Below are 24,085 nucleotides of genomic sequence, written 5' to 3' on the forward strand. Positions count from 1 at the left end.
TCTTTCGGAGACATAGCAATCCATAGGTTTTAAGATACTTACTAGTCAGGTACATTCTTAGGCATTTAATATGCGGTGTTGAGTCCATTTCGTTGAGCAAGGAGTAGCTCTTGTCTATTCCATATTTGGCTTAAGGAACTTTATCTGTGCTCATTTCAATCTCTGGTTTTATGCAGCACCCCAACTCACCTTTCCCCTTAAGCAAGCATAAGTTGGTTTTCTAAATTTGAGAACCTGTTCTGTTCTGTAATTCAGTTCCTGTGTAGCCAAGTTTACAATCCGTGTATTAGTGATATCTTATGATGTTTCTTTTTCTGTGTGACTTATTTCAGTTAGAATCATCGTACCTGAATCCACTCATTATGCTGCTACGGGCCTGATGACATAGATTTCATTGCTGAGTGATACTGCATTGTACGTAAGTACCACAAGTTCTTTATCCATTTTTCACTTTCTGCGATGTTGAACTTGTACTGTAAACGAGTTTCTTGTAAACAGAGCCGTTCCAAACTTTGGGGTGGCTGTGTCTTTTTGATTTTAATTTCCCTAAGCTATAGGACCATAAGTGGAAGTGCCCTAGGTTCTGTTGCTTTGTTTTTTAGATGTTTCAGGAAACACCATACACTTCTCCCAAGTGGTTCTTGGCAATTTACATCCCGCCCATCAGCATAACAAGGCTCCCAGTTCTCCATGGCCTGTCCTGCCTTTCTGGATTTTACACTTTTTTCAGATGGCCCTTTTGACCGGGGGAAAGTGAGACTTCATTGTAGTGCAGATTTCCTTTGCAAGCTTGCTTGGTTGGCCAAAAAGGGCGTATGCGTTTTTTCCTGAATATATTCAGGAAAAAACGCATACGCCCTTTTTGGCCAAGTGCATCATTGTGGACGTTCTGCCTCTTTTCCTATGCTTTCAATGCAATTCCAGTCTACCTCCTGAAATCGGTTTCCTGCAATTCTGCCCCGCTTTCAAGTCCTCTTGGCAGCCTTACTTCAGTCTATTTTTGGACGATAGCTGTCATTTATAACTCTGCAGGTTTGTGAATTACAGTGCCCCTGAGCTCCTTTCTTCAACTCGCTTTCTTGTGACCTGGCCGCAACACCGCAGGATGTCTTCAGGCCCTAATCTGGTTCTGGCACAGCACGCTGAGCCTTTGGTTCATTCCTCTTCCTGGTGGGAAATGAGAGTTATATTTGCCCATCCAGACACCTCCAGCTAGTCTTTCATTTGTTCTCGCTATTCCTGTTCATCTTCCACAGAAATTGCAAACTGGGCCAAACAGGAAGTTAAAGGGACTGACTCTCCAAGTGGGGAGAGTGTTCGTAAAGCGTCTGGAATGTTGCACCCGAGTACCAGGGTACGAAAACTGAGACATATTTGAACACGTCTCCCGATCACATGGTTGATCATACTCTAGGTTCCACATGCATGTTTTAGATGAAGGAAGAATACCTTAAACCTGGGTAGTTGAAACCCGTGGAATGGGTACCATGCAATATGACTTCAAAGGGTCTTCATTTGCTCACGAACCTCTCCAATCCTATCACTGCTGCGTTTATGCCCCTGTACACATGCTTGATTCTCTTTCGGAGACATAGCAATCCATAGGTTTTAAGATACTTACTAGTCAGGTGCATTCTTAGGCGTTCAATATGGGGTTTTGTGTCCATTTCGTTGAGCAAGGAGTAGCTCTTGTGTATTCCATATTTGGCTTAAGGAACTTTATCTGTGCTCATTTCAATCTCTGGTTTTATGCAGCACCCCAACTCACCTTTCACCTTAAGCAAGCATAAGTTGGTTTTCTAAATTTGAGACCCTGTTCTGTTTTGGAATGCAGTTCATGTGTAGCCAAGTTTACATTCCGTGTATTAGTGATATCTTATGATGTTTCTTTTTCTGTGTGACTTATTTCAGTTAGAATCATCGTACCTGAATCCACTCATTATGGTGCTACGGGCCTGATGACATAGATTTCATTGCTGAGTGATACTGCATTGTACGTAAGTACCACAAGTTCTTTATCCATTTTTCACTTTCTGTGATATTGAACTTGTACGGTAAACGAGGTTCTTGTAAACGGAGGCGTCCCAAACTTTGGGGTGGCTGTGTCTTTTTGATTTTAATTTCCCTAAGCTATAGGACCATAAGCGCAAGTGCCCTCGGCTCTGTTGCTTTGTTTTTTAGATGTTTCAGGAAACACCATACACTTCTCCTGAGTGTCTGTTGGCAATTTACATCCCGCCCATCAGCATAACAAGGCTCCCAGTTCTCCATGGCCTGTCCTGCCTTTCTGGATTTTACACTTTTTTCAGATGGCCCTTTTGACCGGGGGGAAGTGAGACTTCATTGTAGTGCAGATTTCCTTTGCAAGTTTGCTTGGTTGGCCAAAAAGGGCGTATGCGTTTTTTCCTGAATATATTCAGGAAAAAACGCATACGCCCTTTTTGGCCAAGTGCATCATTGTGGACGTTCTGCCTCTTTTCCTATGCTTTCAATGCAATTCCAGTCTACCTCCTGAAATCGGTTTCCTGCAATTCTGCCCCGCTTTCAACTCCTCTTGGCAGCCTTACTTCAGTCTATTTTTGGACGATAGCTGTCATTTATAACTCTGCAGGTTTGTGAATTACAGTGCCCCTGAGCTCCTTTCTTCAACTCGCTGTCTTGTGGCCTGGCCGCAACACCACAGGATGTTTTCAGGCCCTAATCTGGTTCTGGCACGGCACGCTGAGCCTTTGGTTAATTCCTCTTCCTGGTGGGAAATGAGAGTTAAATTTGCCCGTCCAGACACCTCCAGCTATTCTTTCATTGGTTCTCGCTATTCCTGTTCATCTTCCACAGAAATTGCAAACTGGGCCAAACAGGAGGTTAAAGGGACTGACTCTCCAAGTCGGGAGAGTGTTAGTAAAGCGTCTGGAATGTTGCACCCGAGTACCAGGGGAGGAAAACTGAGACATATTTGAACACGTCTCCCGTTCACATGGTTGATCATACTCTGGGTTCCACATGCATGTTTTAGCTGAAGGAAGAATACCTTAAACCTGGAGAGTTGAGACCCGTATAATGGGTACCATGCAATATGACTTCAAAGGGTCTTCATTTGCTCACCGAACCTCTCCAATCCTATCACTGCTGCGTTTATGCCCCTGTACACACGCTTGATTCTCTTTTGGAGGCATAGCAATCCATAGGTTTTAAGATACTTACTTGTCAGGTACATTCTTAGGCGTTTAATATGGGGTTTTGAGTCCATTTCGTTGAGCAAGGAGTAGCTCTTGTCTATTCCATATTTGGCTTAAGGAACTTTATCTGTGCTCATTTCAATCTCTGGTTTTATGCAGCACCCCAACTCACCTTTCCCCTTAAGCAAGCATAAGTTGGTTTTCTAAATTTGAGACCCTGTTCTGTTTTGGAATGCAGTTCCTGTGTAGCCAAGTTTACATTCCGTGTATTAGTGATATCTTATGATGTTTCTTTTTCTGTGTGACTTATTTCAGTTAGAATCATCATACCTGAATCCACTCATTGTGCTGCTAAGGGCCTGATGACACAGATTTCATTGCTGAGTGATATTGCTTTGTAAGTAAATACCACAACTTCTTTATCCATTTTTCACTTTCTACGATGTTGAACTTGTACTGTAAACGAGGTTCTTGTAAACAGAGCCGATCCAAACTTTGGGGTGGCTGTGTCTTTTTCATTTTAATTTCCCTAAGCTATAGGACCATAAGTGGAAGTGCCCTAGGTTCTGTTGCTTTGTTTTTTAGTTGTTTCAGGAAACACCATACACTTCTCCCAAGTGGTTCTTGGCAATTTACATCCCGCCCATCAGCATAACAAGGCTCCCAGTTCTCCATGGCCTGTCCTGCCTTTCTGGATTTTACACTTTTTTCAGATGGCCCTTTTGACCGGGGGGAAGTGAGACTTCATTGTAGTGCAGATTTCCTTTGCAAGCTTGCTTGGTTGGCCAAAAAGGGCGTATGCGTTTTTTCCTGAATATATTCAGGAAAAAACGCATACGCCCTTTTTGGCCAAGTGCATCATTGTGGACGTTCTGCCTCTTTTCCTATGCTTTCAATGCAATTCCAGTCTACCTCCTGAAATCGGTTTCCTGCAATTCTGCCCCGCTTTCAAGTCCTCTTGGCAGCCTTACTTCAGTCTATTTTTGGACGATAGCCGTCATTTATAACTCTGCAGGTTTGTGAATTACAGTGCCCCTGAGCTCCTTTCTTCAACTCGCTTTCTTGTGACCTGGCCGCAACACCGCAGGATGTCTTCAGGCCCTAATCTGGTTCTGGCATGGCACGCTGAGCCTTTGGTTAATTCCTCTTCCTGGTGGGAAATGAGAGTTATATTTGCCCATCCAGACACCTCCAGCTAGTCTTTCATTGGTTCTCGCTATTCCTGTTCATCTTCCGCAGAAATTGCAAACTGGGCCAAACAGGGAGTTAAAGGGACTGACTCTCCAAGTGGGGAGAGTGTTAGTAAAGCGTCTGGAATGTTGCACCCGAGTACCAGGGTACGAAAACTGAGACATATTTGAACACGTCTCCCGATCACATGGTTGATCATACTCTAGGTTCCACATGCATGTTTTAGATGAAGGAAGAATACCTTAAACCTGGGTAGTTGAAACCCGTGGAATGGGTACCATGCAATATGACTTCAAAGGGTCTTCATTTGCTCACGAACCTCTCCAATCCTATCACTGCTGTGTTTATGCCCCTGTACACACGCTTGATTCTCTTTCAGGGACATAGCAATCCATAGGTTTTAAGATACTTACGAGTCAGGTACATTCTTAGGCGTTTAATATGGGGTTTTGTGTCCATTTCGTTGAGCAAGGAGTAGCTCTTGTGTATTACATATTTGGCTTAAGGAAATTTATCTGTGCTCATTTCAATCTCTGGTTTTATGCAGCACCCCAACTCACCTTTCACCTTAAGCAAGCATAAGTTGGTTTTCTAAATTTGAGACCCTGTTCTGTTTTGGAATGCAGTTCCTGTGTAGCCAAGTTTACATTCCGTGTATTAGTGATATCTTATGATGTTTCTTTTTCTGTGTGACTTATTTCAGTTAGAATCATCGTACCTGAATCCACTCATTATGCTGCTACGGGCCTGATGACATAGATTTCATTGCTGAGTGATACTGCATTGTACGTAAGTACCACAAGTTCTTTATCCATTTTTCACTTTCTGTGATATTGAACTTGTACGGTAAACGAGGTTCTTGTAAACGGAGGCGTCCCAAACTTTGGGGTGGCTGTGTCTTTTTGATTTTAATTTCCCTAAGCTATAGGACCATAAGCGCAAGTGCCCTCGGCTCTGTTGCTTTGTTTTTTAGATGTTTCAGGAAACACCATACACTTCTCCTGAGTGTCTGTTGGCAATTTACATCCCGCCCATCAGCATAACAAGGCTCCCAGTTCTCCATGGCCTGTCCTGCCTTTCTGGATTTTACACTTTTTTCAGATGGCCCTTTTGACCGGGGGGAAGTGAGACTTCATTGTAGTGCAGATTTCCTTTGCACGTTTGCTTGGTTGTCCAAAAAGTGCGTATGCGTTTTTTCCTGAATATATTCAGGAAAAAACGCATACGCCCTTTTTGGCCAAGTGCATCATTGTGGACGTTCTGCCTCTTTTCCTATGCCTTCAATGCAATTCCAGTCTACCTCCTGAAATCGGTTTCCTGCAATTCTGCCCCGCTTTCAAGTCCTCTTGGCAGCCTTACTTCAGTCTATTTTTGGACGATAGCTGTCATTTATAACTCTGCAGGTTTGTGAATTACAGTGCCCCTGAGCTCCTTTCTTCAACTCGCTTTCTTGTTACCTGGCCGCAACACCGCAGGATGTCTACAGGCCCTAATCTGGTTCCGGCACGGCACGCTGAGCCTTTGGTTAATTCCTCTTCCTGGTGGGAAATGAGAGTTAAATTTGCCCATCCAGACACCTCCAGCTAGTCTCTCATTGGTTCTCGCTATTCCTGTTCATCTTCCACAGAAATTGCAAACTGTGCCAAACAGGAGGTTAAAGGGACTGACTCTCCAAGTGGGGAGAGTGTTAGTAAAGCGTCTGGAATGTTGAACCCGAGTACCAGGGTACGAAAACTGAGACATATTTGAACACGTCTCCCGATCACATGGTTGATCATAATCTAGGTTCAACATGCATGTTTTAGCTGAAGGAACAATACCTTAAACCTGGAGAGTTGAGACCCGTGGAATGGGTACCATGCAATATGATTTCAAAGGGTCTTCATTTGCTCACGAACCCCTCCAATCCTATCACTGCTGCATTTATGCCCATGTACACATGATGGATTCTCTTTCGGAGACATAGCAATCCATAGGTTTTAAGATACTTACTAGTCAGGTACATTCTTAGGCGTTTAATATGCGGTGTTGAGTCCATTTCGTTGAGCAAGGAGTAGCTCTTGTCTATTCCATATTTGGCTTAAGGAACTTTATCTGTGCTCATTTCAATCTCTGGTTTTATGCAGCACCCCAACTCACCTTTCCCCTTAAGCAAGCATAAGTTGGTTTTCTAAATTTGAGACCCTGTTCTGTTCTGTAATTCAGTTCCTGTGTAGCCAAGTCTACGTTCCGTGTATTACTGATATCTTATGATGTTTCTTTTTCTGTGTGACTTATTTCAGTTAGAATCATCATACCTGAATCCACTCATTGTGATGCTAAGGGCCTGATGACACAGATTTCATTGCTGAGTGATATTGCTTTGTAAGTAAATACCACAACTTCTTTATCCATTTTTCACTTTCTGCGATGTTGAACTTGTACTGTAAACGAGTTTCTTGTAAACAGAGCCGTTCCAAACTTTGCGGTGGCTGTGTCTTTTTGATTTTAATTTCCCTAAGCTATAGGACCATAAGTGGAAGTGCCCTAGGTTCTGTTGCTTTGTTTTTTAGATGTTTCAGGAAACACCATACACTTCTCCCAAGTGGTTGTTGGCAATTTACATCCCGCCCATCAGCATAACAAGGCTCCCAGTTCTCCATGGCCTGTCCTGCCTTTCTGGATTTTACACTTTTTTCAGATGGCCCTTTTGACCCGGGGAAAGTGAGACTTCATTGTAGTGCAGATTTCCTTTGCAAGCTTGCTTGGTTGGCCAAAAAGGGCGTATGCGTTTTTTCCTGAATATATTCAGGAAAAAACGCATACGCCCTTTTTGGCCAAGTGCATCATTGTGGACGTTCTGCCTCTTTTCCTATGCTTTCAATGCAATTCCAGTCTACCTCCTGAAATCGGTTTCCTGCAATTCTGCCCCGCTTTCAAGTCCTCTTGGCAGCCTTACTTCAGTCTATTTTTGGACGATAGCTGTCATTTATAACTCTGCAGGTTTGTGAATTACAGTGCCCCTGAGCTCCTTTCTTCAACTCGCTTTCTTGTGACCTGGCCGCAACACCGCAGGATGTCTTCAGGCCCTAATCTGGTTCTGGCACGGCACGCTGAGCCTTTGGTTCATTCCTCTTCCTGGTGGGAAATGAGAGTTATATTTGCCCATCCAGACACCTCCAGCTAGTCTTTCATTGGTTCTCGCTATTCCAGTTCATCTTCCACAGAAATTGCAAACTGGGCCAAACAGGAAGTTAAAGGGACTGACTCTCCAAGTGGGGAGAGTGTTAGTAAAGCGTCTGGAATGTTGCACCCGAGTACCAGGGTACGAAAACTGAGACATATTTGAACACGTCTCCCGATCACATGGTTGATCATACTCTAGGTTCCACATGCATGTTTTAGATGAAGGAAGAATACCTTAAACCTGGGTAGTTGAAACCCGTGGAATGGGTACCATGCAATATGACTTCAAAGGGTCTTCATTTACTCACGAACCTCTCCAATCCTATCACTGCTGCGTTTATGCCCCTGTACACATGCTTGATTCTCTTTCGGAGACATAGCAATCCATAGGTTTTAAGATACTTACTAGTCACGTGCATTCTTAGGCGTTCAATATGGGGTTTTGTGTCCATTTCGTTGAGCAAGGAGTAGCTCTTGTGTATTCCATATTTGGCTTAAGGAACTTTATCTGTGCTCATTTCAATCTCTGGTTTTATGCAGCACCCCAACTCACCTTTCACCTTAAGCAAGCATAAGTTGGTTTTCTAAATTTGAGACCCTGTTCTGTTTTGGAATGCAGTTCATGTGTAGCCAAGTTTACATTCCGTGTATTAGTGATATCTTATGATGTTTCTTTTTCTGTGTGACTTATTTCAGTTAGAATCATCGTACCTGAATCCACTCATTATGGTGCTACGGGCCTGATGACATAGATTTCATTGCTGAGTGATACTGCATTGTACGTAAGTACCACAAGTTCTTTATCCATTTTTCACTTTCTGTGATATTGAACTTGTACGGTAAACGAGGTTCTTGTAAACGGAGGCGTCCCAAACTTTGGGGTGGCTGTGTCTTTTTGATTTTAATTTCCCTAAGCTATAGGACCATAAGCGCAAGTGCCCTCGGCTCTGTTGCTTTGTTTTTTAGATGTTTCAGGAAACACCATACACTTCTCCTGAGTGTCTGTTGGCAATTTACATCCCGCCCATCAGCATAACAAGGCTCCCAGTTCTCCATGGCCTGTCCTGCCTTTCTGGATTTTACACTTTTTTCAGATGGCCCTTTTGACCGGGGGGAAGTGAGACTTCATTGTAGTGCAGATTTCCTTTGCAAGTTTGCTTGGTTTGCCAAAAAGGGCGTATGCGTTTTTTCCTGAATATATTCAGGAAAAAACGCATACGCCCTTTTTGGCCAAGTGCATCATTGTGGACGTTCTGCCTCTTTTCCTATGCTTTCAATGCAATTCCAGTCTACCTCCCGAAATCGGTTTCCTGCAATTCTGCCCCGCTTTCAACTCCTCTTGGCAGCCTTACTTCAGTCTATTTTTGGACGATAGCTGTCATTTATAACTCTGCAGGTTTGTGAATTACAGTGCCCCTGAGCTCCTTTCTTCAACTCGCTTTCTTGTGGCCTGGCCGCAACACCGCAGGATGTCTTCAGGCCCGAATCTGGTTCTGGCACGGCACGCTGAGCCTTTGGTTAATTCCTCTTCCTGGTGGGAAATGAGAGTTAAATTTGCCCGTCCAGACACCTCCAGCTATTCTTTCATTGGTTCTCGCTATTCCTGTTCATCTTCCACAGAAATTGCAAACTGGGCCAAACAGGAGGTTAAAGGGACTGACTCTCCAAGTCGGGAGAGTGTTAGTAAAGCGTCTGGAATGTTGCACCCGAGTACCAGGGGAGGAAAACTGAGACATATTTGAACACGTCTCCCGTTCACATGGTTGATCATACTCTGGGTTCCACATGCATGTTTTAGCTGAAGGAAGAATACCTTAAACCTGGAGAGTTGAGACCCGTATAATGGGTACCATGCAATATGACTTCAAAGGGTCTTCATTTGCTCACCGAACCTCTCCAATCCTATCACTGCTGCGTTTATGCCCCTATACACACGCTTGATTCTCTTTTGGAGGCATAGCAATCCATAGGTTTTAAGATACTTACTTGTCAGGTACATTCTTAGGCGTTTAATATGGGGTTTTGAGTCCATTTCGTTGAGCAAGGAGTAGCTCTTGTCTATTCCATATTTGGCTTAAGGAACTTTATCTGTGCTCATTTCAATCTCTGGTTTTATGCAGCACCCCAACTCACCTTTCCCCTTAAGCAAGCATAAGTTGGTTTTCTAAATTTGAGACCCTGTTCTGTTTTGGAATGCAGTTCCTGTGTAGCCAAGTTTACATTCCGTGTATTAGTGATATCTTATGATGTTTCTTTTTCTGTGTGACTTATTTCAGTTAGAATCATCATACCTGAATCCACTCATTGTGCTGCTAAGGGCCTGATGACACAGATTTCATTGCTGAGTGATATTGCTTTGTAAGTAAATACCACAACTTCTTTATCCATTTTTCACTTTCTGCGATGTTGAACTTGTACTGTAAACGAGGTTCTTGTAAACAGAGCCGTTCCAAACTTTGGGGTGGCTGTGTCTTTTTCATTTTAATTTCCCTAAGCTATAGGACCATAAGTGGAAGTGCCCTAGGTTCTGTTGCTTTGTTTTTTAGTTGTTTCAGGAAACACCATACACTTCTCCCAAGTGGTTCTTGGCAATTTACATCCCGCCCATCAGCATAACAAGGCTCCCAGTTCTCCATGGCCTGTCCTGCCTTTCTGGATTTTACACTTTTTTCAGATGGCCCTTTTGACCGGGGGGAAGTGAGACTTCATTGTAGTGCAGATTTCCTTTGCAAGCTTGCTTGGTTGGCCAAAAAGGGCGTATGCGTTTTTTCCTGAATATATTCAGGAAAATACGCATACGCCCTTTTTGGCCAAGTGCATCATTGTGGACGTTCTGCCTCTTTTCCTATGCTTTCAATGCAATTCCAGTCTACCTCCTGAAATCGGTTTCCTGCAATTCTGCCCCGCTTTCAAGTCCTCTTGGCAGCCTTACTTCAGTCTATTTTTGGACGATAGCTGTCATTTATAACTCTGCAGGTTTGTGAATTACAGTGCCCCTGAGTTCATTTCTTCAACTCGCTTTCTTGTGAGCTGGCCGCAACACCGCAGGATGGCTTCAGGCCCTAATCTGGTTCCGGCCCGGCATGCTGAGCCTTTGGTTAATTCCTCTTCCTGGTGGGAAATGAGAGTTGAATTTGCCTGTCCAGACACCTCCAGCTAGCCTCTCATTGGTTCTCGCTATTCCTGTTCATCTTCCGCAGAAATTGCAAACTGGGCCAAACAGGAGGTTAAAGGGACTGACTCTCCAAGTCGGGAGAGTGTTAGTAAAGCGTCTGGAATGTTGCACCCGAGTACCAGGGGAGGAAAACTGAGACATATTTGAACACGTCTCCCGTTCACATGGTTGATCATACTCTGGGTTCCACATGCATGTTTTAGCTGAAGGAAGAATACCTTAAACCTGGAGAGTTGAGACCCGTGTAATGGGTACCATGCAATATGACTTCAAAGGGTCTTCATTTGCTCACCGAACGTCCCCAATCCTATCACTGCTGCGTTTATGCCCCTGTACACACGCTTGATTCTCTTTCGGAGACATAGCAATCCATAGGTTTTTAGATACTTACTAGTCAGGTACATTCTTAGGCGTTTAATATGCGGTGTTGAGTCCATTTCGTTGAGCAAGGAGTAGCTCTTGTCTATTCCATATTTGGCTTAAGGAACTTTATCTGTGCTCATTTCAATCTCTGGTTTTATGCAGCACCCCAACTCACCTTTCCCCTTAAGCAAGCATAAGTTGGTTTTCTAAATTTGAGACCCTGTTCTGTTCTGGAATGCAGTTCCTGTGTAGCCAAGTTTACATTCCGTGTATTAGTGATATCTTATGATGTTTCTTTTTCTGTGTGACTTATTTCAGTTAGAATCATCATACCTGAATCCACTCATTGTGCTGCTAAGGGCCTGATGACACAGATTTCATTGCTGAGTGATATTGCTTTGTAAGTAAATACCACAACTTTTTTATCCATTTTTCACTTTCTGCGATGTTGAACTTGTACTGTAAACGAGGTTCTTGTAAACAGAGCCGTTCCAAACTTTGGGGTGGCTGTGTCTTTTTCATTTTAATTTCCCTAAGCTATAGGACCATAAGTGGAAGTGCCCTAGGCTCTGATGCTTTGTTTTTTAGATGTTTCAGGAAACACCATACACTTCTCCTGAGCGTCTGTTGGCAATTTACATCCCGCCCATCAGCATAACAAGGCTCCCAGTTCTCCATGGCCTGTCCTGCCTTTCTGGAGTTTACACTTTTTTCAGATGGCCCTTTTGACCGGGGAGAAGTGAGACTTCATTGTAGTGCAGATTTCCTTTGCAAGTTTGCTTGGTTGGCCAAAAAGGGCGTATGCGTTTTTTCCTGAATATATTCAGGAAAAAACGCATACGCCCTTTTTGGCCAAGTGCATCATTGTGGACGTTCGGCCTCTTTTCCTATGCCTTTAATGCAATTCCAGTCTACCTCCTGAAATCGGTTTCCTGCAATTCTGCCCCGCTTTCAAGTCCTCTTGGCAGCCTTACTTCAGTCTATTTTTGGACGATAGCTGTCATTTATAACTCTGCAGGTTTGTGAATTACAGTGCCCCTGAGCTCCTTTCTTCAACTCGCTTTCTTGTGACCTGGCCGCAACACCGCAGGATGTCTACAGGCCCTAATCTGGTTCCGGCATGGCACGCTGAGCCTTTGGTTAATTCCTCTTCCTGGTGGGAAATGAGAGTTAAATTTGCCCATCCAGACACCTCCAGCTAGTCTCTCATTGGTTCTCGCTATTCCTGTTCATCTTCCACAGAAATTGCAAACTGGGCCAAACAGGAGGTTAAATGGACTGACTCTCCAAGTGGGGAGAGTGTTAGTAAAGCGTCTGGAATGTTGAACCCGAGTACCAGGGTACGAAAACTGAGACATATTTGAACACGTCTCCCGATCACATGGTTGATCATAATCTAGGTTCCACATGCATTTTTTAGCTGAAGGAAGAATACCTTAAACCTGGAGAGTTGAGACCCGTGTAATGGGTACCATGCAATATGACTTCAAAGGGTCTTCATTTGCTCACCGAACCTCTCCAATCCTATCACTGCTGCATTTATGCCCCTGTACACACGCTTGATTCTCTTTTGGAGACATAGCAATCCATAGGTTTTAAGATACTTACTAGTCAGGTACATTCTTAGGCGTTTAATATGGGGTTTTGAGTCCATTTCGTTGAGCAAGGAGTAGCTCTTGTCTATTCCATATTTGGCTTAAGGAACTTTAAATGTGCTCATTTCAATCTCTGGTTTTATGCAGCACTCCAACTCACCTTTCCCCTTAAGCAAGCATAAGTTGGTTTTCTAAATTTGAGACCCTGTTCTGTTTTGGAATGCAGTTCCTGTGTAGCCAAGTTTACATTCCGTGTATTAGTGATATCTTATGATGTTTCTTTTTCTGTGTGACTTATTTCAGTTAGAATCATCATACCTGAATCCACTCATTGTGCTGCTAAGGGCCTGATGACACAGATTTCATTGCTGAGTGATATTGCTTTGTAAGTAAATACCACAAATTCTTTATCCATTTTTCACTTTCTGCGATGTTGAACTTGTACTGTAAACGAGGTTCTTGTAAACAGAGCCGTTCCAAACTTTGGGGTGGCTGTGTCTTTTTCATTTTAATTTCCCTAAGCTATAGGACCATAAGTGGAAGTGCCCTAGGTTCTGTTGCTTTGTTTTTTAGATGTTTCAGGAAACACCATACACTTCTCCCGAGTGGTTGTTGGCAAATTACATCCCGCCCATCAGCATAACAAGGCTCCCAGTTATCCATGGCCTGTCCTGCCTTTCTGGATTTTACACTTTTTTCAGATGGCCCTTTTGACCGGGGGGAAGTGAGACTTCATTGTAGTGCAGATTTCCTTTGCAAGCTTGCTTGGTTGGCCAAAAAGGGCGTATGCGTTTTTTCCTGAATATATTCAGGAAAAAACGCATACGCCCTTTTTGGCCAAGTGCATCATTGTGGACGTTCTGCCTCTTTTCCTATGCTTTCAATGCAATTCCAGTCTACCTCCTGAAATCGGTTTCCTGCAATTCTGCCCCGCTTTCAAGTCCTCTTGGCAGCCTTACTTCAGTCTATTTTTGGACGATAGCTGTCATTTATAACTCTGCAGGTTTGTGAATTACAGTGCCCCTGAGCTCCTTTCTTCAACTCGCTTTCTTGTCAGCTGGCCGCAACACCGCAGGATGGCTTCAGGCCCTAATCTGGTTCCGGCCCGGCATGCTGAGCCTTTGGTTAATTCCTCTTCCTGGTGGGAAATGAGAGTTGAATTTGCCCGTCCAGACACCTCCAGCTAGCCTCTCATTGGTTCTCGCTATTCCTGTTCATCTTCCGCAGAAATTGCAAACTGGGCCAAACAGGAGGTTAAAGGGACTGACTCTCCAAGTCGGGAGAGTGTTAGTAAAGCGTCTGGAATGTTGCACCCGAGTACCAGGGGAAGAAAACTGAGACATATTTGAACACGTCTCCCGTTCACATGGTTGATCATACTTGGGTTCCACATGCATGTTTTAGCTGAAGGAAGAATACCTAAAACCTGGGTAGTTGAAACCCGTGGAATGGGTACCATGCAATATGACTTCAAAGGGTCTTCATTTGCTCACGAACCTCTCCAATCCTATCACTGCTGCATTTATGCCCCTGTACACATGCTTGATTCTCTTTCAGAGACATAGCAATCCATAGGTTTTAAGATACTTACTAGTCAGGTACATTCTTAGGCGTTTAATATGCGGTGTTGAGTCCATTTCGTTGAGCAAGGAGTAGCTCTTGTCTATTCCATATTTGGCTTAAGGAACTTTATCTGTGCTCATTTCAATCTCTGGTTTTATGCAGCACCCCAACTCACCTTTCCCCTTAAGCAAGCATAAGTTGGTTTTCTAAATTTGAGACTCTGTTCTGTTCTGTAATTCAGTTCCTGTGTAGCCAAGTTTCCATTCCTTGTATTACTGATATCTTATGATGTTTCTTTTTCTGTGTGACTTATTTCAGTTAGAATCATCATACCTGAATCCACTCATTGTGCTGCTAAGGGCCTGATGACACAGATTTCATTGCTGAGTGATATTGCTTTGTAAGTAAATACCACAACTTCTTTATCCATTTTTCACTTTCTGCGATGTTGAACTTGTACTGTAAACGAGGTTCTTGTAAACAGAGCCGTTCCAAACTTTGGGGTGGCTGTGTCTTTTTGATTTTAATTTCCCTAAGCTATAGGACCATAAGTGGAAGTGCCCTAGGTTCTGTTGCTTTGTATTTTAGATGTTTCAGGAAACACCATACACTTCTCCCGAGTGGTTGTTGGCAATTTACATCCCGCCCATCAGCATAACAAGGCTCCCAGTTCTCCATGGCCTGTCCTGCCTTTCTGGATTTTACACTTTTTTCAGATGGCCCTTTTGACCGGGGGGAAGTGAGACTTCATTGTAGTGCAGATTTCCTTTGCAAGCTTGCTTGGTTGGCCAAAAAGGGCGTATGCGTTTTTTCCTGAATATATTCAGGAAAAAACGCATACGCCCTTTTTGGCCAAGTGCATCATTGTGGACGTTCTGCCTCTTTTCCTATGCTTTCAATGCAATTCCAGTCTACCTCCTGAAATCGGTTTCCTGCAATTCTGCCCCGCTTTCAAGTCCTCTTGGCAGCCTTACTTCAGTCTATTTTTGGACGATAGCTGTCATTTATAACTCTGCAGGTTTGTGAATTACAGTGCCCCTGAGCTCCTTTCTTCAACTCGCTTTCTTGTGACCTGGCCGCAACTCCGCAGGATGGCTTCAGGCCCTAATCTGGTTCCGGCCCGGCATGCTGAGCCTTTGGTTAATTCCTCTTCCTGGTGGGAAATGAGAGTTGAATTTGCCCGTCCAGACACCTCCAGCTAGCCTCTCATTGGTTCTCGCTATTCCTGTTCATCTTCCGCAGAAATTGCAAACGGGGCCAAACAGGAGGTTAAAGGGACTGACTCTCCAAGTCGGGAGAGTGTTAGTAAAGCATCTGGAATGTTGCACCCGAGTACCAGGGGAGGAAAACTGAGACATATTTGAACACGTCTCCCGTTCACATGGTTGATCATACTCTGGGTTCCACATGCATGTTTTAGCTGAAGGAAGAATACCTTAAACCTGGAGAGTTGAGACCCGTGTAATGGGAACCATGCAATATGACTTCAAAGGGTCTTCATTTGCTCACCGAACCTCTCCAATCCTATCACTGCTGCATTTATGCCCCTGTACACACGCTTGATTCTCTTTTGGAGACATAGCAATCCATAGGTTTTAAGATACTTACTAGTCAGGTACATTCTTAGGCGTTTAATATGGGGTTTTGAGTCCATTTCGTTGAGCAAGGAGTAGCTCTTGTCTATTCCATATTTGGCTTAAGGAACTTTATCTGTGCTCATTTCAATCTCTGGTTTTATGCAGCACTCCAACTCACCTTTCCCCTTAAGCAAGCATAAGTTGGTTTTCTAAATTTGAGACCCTGTTCTGTTTTGGAATGCAGTTCCTGTGTAGCCAAGTTTACATTCCGTGTATTAGTGATATCTTATGATGTTTCTTTTTCTGTGTGACTTATTTCAGTTAGAATCATCATACCTGAATCCACTCATTGTGCTGCTAAGGGCCTGATGACACAGATTTCATTGCTGAGTGATATTGCTTTGTAAGTAAATACCACAAATTCTTTATCCATTTTTCACTTTCTGCGATGTTGAACTTGTACTGTAAACGAGGTTCTTGTAAACAGAGCCGTTCCAAACTTTGGGGTGGCTGTGTCTTTTTCATTTTAATTTCCCTAAGCTATAGGACCATAAGTGGAAGTGCCCTAGGTTCTGTTGCTTTGTTTTTTAGATGTTTCAGGAAACACCATACACTTCTCCCAAGTGGTTCTTGGCAATTTACATCCCGCCCATCAGCATAACAAGGCTCCCAGTTCTCCATGGCCTGTCCTGCCTTTCTGGATTTTACACTTTTTTCAGATGGCCCTTTTGACCGGGGGGAAGTGAGACTTCATTGTAGTGCAGATTTCCTTTGCAAGCTTGCTTGGTTGGCCAAAAAGGGCGTATGCGTTTTTTCCTGAATATATTCAGGAAAAAACGCATACGCCCTTTTTGGCCAAGTGCATCATTGTGGACGTTCTGCCTCTTTTCCTATGCTTTCAATGCAATTCCAGTCTACCTCCTGAAATCGGTTTCCTGCAATTCTGCCCCGCTTTCAAGTCCTCTTGGCAGCCTTACTTCAGTCTATTTTTGGACGATAGCTGTCATTTATAACTCTGCAGGTTTGTGAATTACAGTGCCCCTGAGCTCCTTTCTTCAACTCGCTTTCTTGTGACCTGGCCGCAACACCGCAGGATGTCTTCAGGCCCTAATCTGGTTCTGGCACGGCATGCTGAGCCTTTGGTTATTTCCTCTTCCTGGTGGGAAATGAGAGTTAAATTTGCCCGTCCAGACACCTCCAGCTAGCCTCTCATTGGTTCTCGCTATTCCTGTTCATCTTCCGCAGAAATTGCAAACTGGGCCAAACAGGAGGTTAAAGGCGCTGACTCTCCAAGTGGGGAGAGTGTTAGTAAAGCGTCTGGAATGTTGCACCCGAGTACCAGGGGAGGAAAACTGAGACATATTTGAACACGTCTCCAGATCACATGGTTGATCATACTCTGGGTTCCACATGCATGTTTTAGCTGAAGGAAGAATACCTAAAATCTGCGTAGTTGAAACCCGTGGAATGGGTACCATGCAATATGACTTCAAAGGGTCTTCATTTGCTCACTGAACCTCTCCAATCCTATCACTGCTGCGTTTATGCCTCTGTACACATGCTTGATTCTCTTTCGGAGACATAGCAATCTATAGGTTTTAAGATACTTACTAGTCAGGTACATTCTTAGGCGTTTAATATGCGGTGTTGAGTCCATTTCGTTGAGCAAGGAGTAGCTCTTGTCTATTCCATATTTGGCTTAAGGAACTTTATCTGTGCTCATTTCAATCTCTGGTTTTATGCAGCACCCCAACTCACCTTTACCCTTAAGCAAGCATAAGTTGGTTTTCTAAATTTGAGACCCTGTTCTGTTCTGTAATTCAGTTCCTGTGTAGCCAAGTTTCCATTCCGTGTATTACTGATATCTTATGATGTTTCTTTTTCTGTGTGACTTATTTCAGTTAGAATCATCATACCTGAATCCACTCATTGTGCTGCTAAGGGCCTGATGACACAGATTTCATTGCTGAGTGATATTGCTTTGTAAGTAAATACCACAACTTCTTTATCCATTTTTCACTTTCTGCGATGTTGAACTTGTACTGTAAACGAGGTTCTTGTAAACAGAGCCGTTCCAAACTTTGGGGTGGCTGTGTCTTTTTGATTTTAATTTCCCTAAGCTATAGGACCATAAGTGGAAGTGCCCTAGGTTCTGTTGCTTTGTATTTTAGATGTTTCAGGAAACACCATACACTTCTCCCGAGTGGTTGTTGGCAATTTACATCCCGCCCATCAGCATAACAAGGCTCCCAGTTCTCCATGGCCTGTCCTGCCTTTCTGGATTTTACACTTTTTTCAGATGGCCCTTTTGACCGGGGGGAAGTGAGACTTCATTGTAGTGCAGATTTCCTTTGCAAGCTTGCTTGGTTGGCCAAAAAGGGCGTATGCGTTTTTTCCTGAATATATTCAGGAAAAAACGCATACGCCCTTTTTGGCCAAGTGCATCATTGTGGACGTTCTGCCTCTTTTCCTATGCTTTCAATGCAATTCCAGTCTACCTCCTGAAATCGGTTTCCTGCAATTCTGCCCCGTTTTCAAGTCCTCTTGGCAGCCTTACTTCAGTCTATTTTTGGACGATAGCTGTCATTTATAACTCTGCAGGTTTGTGAATTACAGTGCCCCTGAGCTCCTTTCTTCAACTCGCTTTCTTGTGACCTGGCCGCAACACCGCAGGATGGCTTCAGGCCCTAATCTGGTTCCGGCCCGGCATGCTGAGCCTTTGGTTAATTCCTCTTCCTGGTGGGAAATGAGAGTTGAATTTGCCCGTCCAGACACCTCCAGCTAGCCTCTCATTGGTTCTCGCTATTCCTGTTCATCTTCCGCAGAAATTGCAAACTGGGCCAAACAGGAGGTTAAAGGGACTGACTCTCCAAGTCGGGAGAGTGTTAGTAAAGCATCTGGAATGTTGCACCCGAGTACCAGGGAAAGAAAACTGAGACATATTTGAACACGTCTCCCGTTCACATGGTTGATCATACTTGGGTTCCACATGCATGTTTTAGCTGAAGGAAGAATACCTAAAACCTGGGTAGTTGAAACCCGTGGAATGGGTACCATGCAATATGACTTCAAAGGGTCTTCATTTGCTCACGAACCTCTCCAATCCTATCACTGCTGCATTTATGCCCCTGTACACATGCTTGATTCTCTTTCGGAGACATAGCAATCCATAGGTTTTAAGATACTTACTAGTCAGGTACATTCTTAGGCGTTTAATATGCGGTGTTGAGTACATTTCGTTGAGCAAGGAGTAGCTCTTGTCTATTCCATATTTGGCTTAAGGAACTTTATCTGTGCTCATTTCAATCTCTGGTTTTATGCAGCACCCCAACTCACCTTTCCCCTTAAGCAAGCATAAGTTGGTTTTCTAAATTTGAGACCCTGTTCTGTTCTGTAATTCAGTTCCTGTGTAGCCAAGTTTCCATTCCGTGTATTACTGATATCTTATGATGTTTCTTTTTCTGTGTGACTTATTTCAGTTAGAATCATCATACCTGAATCCACTCATTGTGCTGCTAAGGGCCTGATGACACAGATTTCATTGCTGAGTGATATTGCTTTGTAAGTAAATACCACAACTTCTTTATCCATTTTTCACTTTCTGCGATGTTGAACTTGTACTGTAAACGAGGTTCTTGTAAACAGAGCCGTTCCAAACTTTGGGGTGGCTGTGTCTTTTTGATTTTAATTTCCCTAAGCTATAGGACCATAAGTGGAAGTGCCCTAGGCTCTGTTGCTTTGTATTTTAGATGTTTCAGGAAACACCATACACTTCTCCCGAGTGGTTGTTGGCAATTTACATCCCGCCCATCAGCATAACAAGGCTCCCAGTTCTCCATGGCCTGTCCTGCCTTTCTGGATTTTACACTTTTTTCAGATGGCCCTTTTGACCGGGGGGAAGTGAGACTTCATTGTAGTGCAGATTTCCTTTGCAAGCTTGCTTGGTTGGCCAAAAAGGGCGTATGCGTTTTTTCCTGAATATATTCAGGAAAAAACGCATACGCCCTTTTTGGCCAAGTGCATCATTGTGGACGTTCGGCCTCTTTTCCTATGCTTTCAATGCAATTCCAGTCTACCTCCTGAAATCGGTTTCCTGCAATTCTGCCCCGCTTTCAAGTCCTCTTGGCAGCCTTACTTCAGTCTATTTTTGGACGATAGCTGTCATTTATAACTCTGCAGGTTTGTGAATTACAGTGCCCCTGAGCTCCTTTCTTCAACTCGTTTTCTTGTGAGCTGGCCGCAACACCGCAGGATGGCTTCAGGCCCTAATCTGGTTCTGGCACGGCACACTGAGCCTTTGGTTATTTCCTCTTCCTGGTGGGAAATGAGAGTTAAATTTGCCCGTCCAGACACCTCCAGCTAGCCTCTCATTGGTTCTCGCTATTCCTGTTCATCTTCCACAGAAATTGCAAACTGGGCCAAACAGGAGGTTAAAGGGACTGACTCTCCAAGTGGGGAGAGTGTTAGTAAAGCGTCTGGAATGTTGCACCCGAGTACCAGGGGACGAAAACTGAGACATATTTGAACACGTCTCCCGTTCACATGGTTGATCATACTTGGGTTCCACATGCATGTTTTAGCTGAAGGAAGAATACCTAAAACCTGGGTAGTTGAAACCCGTGGAATGGGTACCATGCAATATGACTTCAAAGGGTCTTCATTTGCTCACCGAACCTCTCCAATCCTATCACTGCTGCGTTTATGCCCCTGTACACATGCTTGATTCTCTTTCGGAGACATAGCAATCCATAGGTTTTAAGATACTTACTAGTCAGATACATTCTTAGGCATTTAATATGCGGTGTTGAGTCCATTTCGTTGAGCAAGGAGTAACTCTTGTCTATTCCATATTTGGCTTAAGGAACTTTATCTGTGCTCATTTCAATCTCTGGTTTTATGCAGCACCCCAACTCACCTTTCCCCTTAAGCAAGCATAAGTTGGTTTTCGAAATTTGAGACCCTGTTCTGTTCTGTAATTCAGTTCCTGTGTAGCCAAGTTTACATTCCGTGTATTACTGATATCTTATGATGTTTCTTTTTCTGTGTGACTTATTTCAGTTAGAATCATCATACCTGAATCCACTCATTGTGCTGCTAAGGGCCTGATGACACAGATTTCATTGCTGAGTGATATTGCTTTTTAAGTAAATACCACAACTTCTTTATCCATTTTTCACTTTCTGCGATGTTGAACTTGTACTGTAAACGAGGTTCTTGTAAACAGAGCCGTTCCAAACTTTGGGGTGGCTGTGTCTTTTTGATTTTAAATTCCCTAAGCTATAGGACCATAAGTGGAAGTGCCCTAGGCTCTGTTGCTTTGTTTTTTAGATGTTTCAGGAAACACCATACACTTCTCCCGAGTGGTTGTTGGCAATTTACATCCCGCCCATCAGCATAACAAGGCTCCCAGTTCTCCATGGCCTGTCCTGCCTTTCTGGATTTTACACTTTTTTCAGATGGCCGTTTTGAACAGGGGGAAGTGAGACTTCATTGTAGTGCAGATTTCCTTTGCAAGCTTGCTTGGTTGGCCAAAAAGGGCGTATGCGTTTTTTCCTGAATATATTCAGGAAAAAACGCATACGCCCTTTTTGGCCAAGTGCATCATTGTGGACGTTCGGCCTCTTTTCCTATGCTTTCAATGCAATTCCAGTCTACCTCCTGAAATCGGTTTCCTGCAATTCTGCCCCGCTTTCAAGTCCTCTTGGCAGCCTTACTTCAGTCTATTTTTGGACGATAGCTGTCATTTATAACTCTGCAGGTTTGTGAATTACAGTGCCCCTGAGCTCCTTTCTTCAACTCGCTTTCTTGTGACCTGGCCGCAACACCGCAGGATGGCTTCAGGCCCTAATCTGGTTCCGGCCCGGCATGCTGAGCCTTTGGTTAATTCCTCTTCCTGGTGGGAAATGAGAGTTGAATTTGCCCGTCCAGACACCTCCAGCTAGCCTCTCATTGGTTCTCGCTATTCCTGTTCATCTTCCGCAGAAATTGCAAACTGGGCCAAACAGGAGGTTAAAGGGACTGACTCTCCAAGTCGGGAGAGTGTTAGTAAAGCGTCTGGAATGTTGCACCCGAGTACCAGGGGAGGAAAACTGAGACATATTTGAACACGTCTCCCGTTCACATGGTTGATCATACTCTGGGTTCCACATGCATGTTTTAGCTGAAGGAAGAATACCTTAAACCTGGAGAGTTGAGACCCGTGGAATGGGTACCATGCAATATGACTTCAAAGGGTCTTCATTTGCTCACCGAACCTCTCCAATCTTATCACTGCTGCGTTTATGCCCCTGTACACACGCTTGATTCTCTTTTGGAGACATAGCAATCCATAGGTTTTAAGATACTTACTAGTCAGGTACATTCTTAGGCGTTTAATATGGGGTTTTGAGTCCATTTCGTTGAGCAAGGAGTAGCTCTTGTCTATTCCATATTTGGCTTAAGGAACTTTATCTGTGCTCATTTCAATCTCTGGTTTTATGCAGCACCCCAACTCACCTTTCCCCTTAAGCAAGCATAAGTTGGTTTTCGAAATTTGAGACCCTGTTCTGTTCTGTAATTCAGTTCCTGTGTAGCCAAGTTTACATTCCGTGTATTACTGATATCTTATGATGTTTCTTTTTCTCTGTGACTTATTTCAGTTAGAATCATCATACCTGAATCCACTCATTGTGCTGCTAAGGGCCTGATTACACAGATTTCATTGCTGAGTGATATTGCTTTTTAAGTAAATACCACAACTTCTTTATCCATTTTTCACTTTCTGCGATGTTGAACTTGTACTGTAAACGAGGTTCTTGTAAACAGAGCCGTTCCAAACTTTGGGGTGGCTGTGTCTTTTTGATTTTAAATTCCCTAAGCTATAGGACCATAAGTGGAAGTGCCCTAGGCTATGTTGCTTTGTTTTTTAGATGTTTCAGGAAACACCATACACTTCTCCCGAGTGGTTGTTGGCAATTTACATCCCGCCCATCAGCATAACAAGGCTCCCAGTTCTCCATGGCCTGTCCTGCCTTTCTGGATTTTACACTTTTTTCAGATGGCCCTTTTGACCAGGGGGAAGTGAGACTTCATTGTAGTGCAGATTTCCCTTGCAAGCTTGCTTGGTTGGCCAAAAAGGGCGTATGCGTTTTTTCCTGAATATATTCAGGAAAAAACGCATACGCCCTTTTTGGCCAAGTGCATCATTGTGGACATTCTGCCTCTTTTCCTATGCTTTCAATGCAATTCCAGTCTACCTCCTGAAATCGGTTTCCTGCAATTCTGCCCCGTTTTCAAGTCCTCTTGGCAGCCTTACTTCAGTCTATTTTTGGACGATAGCTGTCATTTATAACTCTGCAGGTTTGTGAATTACAGTGCCCCTGAGCTCCTTTCTTCAACTCGCTTTCTTGTGACCTGGCCGCAACACCGCAGGATGGCTTCAGGCCCTAATCTGGATCCGGCACGGCACGCTGAGCCTTTGGTTAATTCCTCTTCCTGGTGAGAAATGAGAGTTAAATTTGCCCGTCCAGACACCTCCAGCTAGCCTCTCATTGGTTCTCGCTATTCCTGTTCATCTTCCGCAGAAATTGCAAACTGGGCCAAACAGGAGGTTAAAGGGACTGACTCTCCAAGTCGGGAGAGTGTTAGTAAAGCGTCTGGAATGTTGCACCCGAGTACCAGGGTACGAAAACTGAGACATATTTGAACACGTCTCCCGATCACATGGTTGATCATAATCTAGGTTCCACATGCATGTTTTAGCTGAAGGAAGAATACCTTAAACCTGGGTAGTTGAAACCCGTGGAATGGGTACCATGCAATATGACTTCAAAGGGTCTTCATTTGCTCACCGAACCTCTCCAATCCTATCACTGCTGCGTTTATGCCCCTGTACACATGCTTGTTTCTCTTTCGGAGACATAGCAATCCATAGGTTTTAAGATACTTACTAGTCAGGTACATTCTTAGGCGTTTAATATGCGGTGTTGAGTCCATTTCGTTGAGCAAGGAGTAGCTCTTGTCTATTCCATATTTGGCTTAAGGAACTTTATCTGTGCTCATTTCGATCTCTGGTTTTATGCAGCACCCCAACTCACCTTTCCCCTTAAGCAAGCATAAGTTGGTTTTCTAAATTTGAGACCCTGTTCTGTTCTGTAATTCAGTTCCTGTGTAGCCAAGTTTACATTCCGTGTATTACTGATATCTTATGATGTTTCTTTTTCTGTGTGACTTATTTCAGTTAGAATCATCATACCTGAATCCACTCATTGTGCTGCTAAGGGCCTGATGACATAGATTTCA

At 43.7% G+C, this 24,085-nt stretch overlaps 1 long non-coding RNA gene across 10 annotated transcripts in view; it reads left to right on the forward strand.

Annotated features, from left to right (window-relative positions):
- Window positions 1-24,085, forward strand: part of LOC307181340 — a 1,758,975-nt gene that overhangs the window by 344,787 nt on the left and 1,390,103 nt on the right. For 6 of the 10 annotated variants that reach the window (XR_013826453.1, XR_013826454.1, XR_013826455.1 and 3 more), the window contains exons 2-3: window positions 20,868-20,949; window positions 22,448-22,529. This is a non-coding gene — a long non-coding RNA (uncharacterized lncRNA). Of the gene's footprint in view, window positions 1-20,863; window positions 20,950-22,447; window positions 22,530-24,085 lie in introns of all 10 variants that reach the window. The other 4 variants (XR_013826460.1, XR_013826461.1, XR_013826462.1 and 1 more) reach the window with 2 other exon arrangements.

The sequence above is a fragment of the Stenella coeruleoalba genome (assembly GCF_951394435.1).
Source record: "Stenella coeruleoalba genome assembly, contig: scaffold_40, whole genome shotgun sequence".
Lineage (NCBI taxonomy): Eukaryota > Metazoa > Chordata > Mammalia > Artiodactyla > Delphinidae > Stenella > Stenella coeruleoalba.